The sequence below is a fragment of the Stegastes partitus genome, unplaced genomic scaffold, assembly GCF_000690725.1.
Source record: "Stegastes partitus isolate 25-593 unplaced genomic scaffold, Stegastes_partitus-1.0.2 Scaffold1825, whole genome shotgun sequence".
In the NCBI taxonomy this organism is placed as follows: Eukaryota; Metazoa; Chordata; class Actinopteri; family Pomacentridae; genus Stegastes; species Stegastes partitus.
In genome coordinates, this window is record NW_007579556.1 from 59,302 (window position 1) to 61,184 (window position 1,883).

Here is a 1,883-nt window from a genome sequence, read left to right on the forward strand (position 1 = left end):
TGATTTCTTTTCTTAAAACCTGTCAACAATGGTTGTGATGTTCATCTACAAATGTCAAACTAAATTGCACTTTTGAAATTGAAGGCACTTTTTGAATTCCACATCTTTTTGGGGAGAAGTGGAGTGTGTAGGCTGACAACTTTTAAACTATATGACACATATTTAAGAATAACTAATAAACCTAAAATTGACCTGATGGTCAAAAAAGTTTGACAATCTGCAGTTTAGAGACAACAGTGTGGTAACAACGCAACATCATATTGTTCTTTAGAAACTAACATCTGTTAAAAGCAAAACTTAAACTATTGTGATCATAGATTTTATAAAATACCCCTCAATTTGCAAAAAAGTATGAATGAATGAATGAATGAATGAATGAATGAATGAATGAATGAATGAATGAATGAATGAATGAATGAATGAATGAATGCCCTTTATTGTCATTATACAGCATACAACGAGATTGGAGAGCTTCTCCTATTTTCGGTGCAAGTAAAAAAAAAAAAAAAGAAAGAAAAAAGAAAGTGCAAAATTGCTCAGTTAAATATAAAAAGAAAAATGATAAATATACAGAAAGAAATAAAAGATTTAAGAAATACTGCACGAGATGATGGATATATACATACAGATTATGAATATTTACATACGTATAATGTATATTTATATACTGCACATAGTGGAGGAGTCTTATTGAGGTAGAGTGGATATTTTACATGTGAGAGTTCATGATGGTGATGGCTCTCAGAAAGAAACTGTTTCTCAGTCTGTTGGTCTTTGCTATAAGGTGAGTAAATGGTCAGCACTTACAGAGCACCATTTTATCCTCACAAAGGTTCTACAATGTGTTTCTCTTTACTCTCACACACACTCACACACCTATGACAGCAGCGCTCCTGTGCAACTTGCAGCCACCTCAGCTAAGGAAACGTGTTGTGCTGTGTAATGTTTCTACGCAGCACCTTTGGTTTGAAAACAAATCCAGAACTTTGTTGCATGCTGTACCCTGGCACAGCACCCTAGTCCTTTCTGTCTCCATACCACCAATGGATAAATAAGGCAAAATGTATGCAAAATGTTCCATAAAAAAGAGAAAACATGATATGTACAAGTCACCGTCAGGCCATATAAAAACCAGTTAAACCCATTGGCTGACCCTCAGACACAAAAAACACAAATCTATAATGCTGTGAGGCTTCAGCAATTGCAAACCCTGAAACAGAGTATGGCCAACTGATTAAAACCCAGTTTCCCTGATAATACCATTGAACTGATCCCTAAAACATTATTGTTGAAGCATTTTAGAAATTGTAAGTGCTGTGAAATGTGTTTTTTTCTGTTATTTCCTGTTTTCTGTACACATGAAATTCACTGGGGGTCCTTAAGTGAACTTATCAGCCTGTGGCGTTGTGTTGGTTTGTACAGTCCAGTGAATCCAGGCCAGGGTTTAGTTATTGGCTCATTAGTGTCTTCAGCAGCTTTAGTGGCTCCTTTGTAGTGGGAAGCTTAGCATTCAAACACCCATCAGCCAGTTAGAGACTTGCCTCCCCCCTTTATTCACTCTATGCCCCCCTCCCTCGACACCAGCTGCACCTGACACCCCATGTCATACCCCACGGATTATCAGAATATTTTGTATTGTCCATATGAGCACACTTCTGTTAACAATGTCTGAACATAAACAGTTCAGTTACGGGAAAACAACACTCGGTTTAAAAGCTGCTAGTGGGTATGTTGCTTCAGACACACACTTGTGTGTGCGTTAATACTGCAGATAAAGGCTTATTATTAAATTCACAGCAACATTTACAATAAGCAAGATTTACAATTTCCAGTTTTAATGTAGTTCTACAGGTGTCCAAAACACATTTATAGTTAAGATCAGA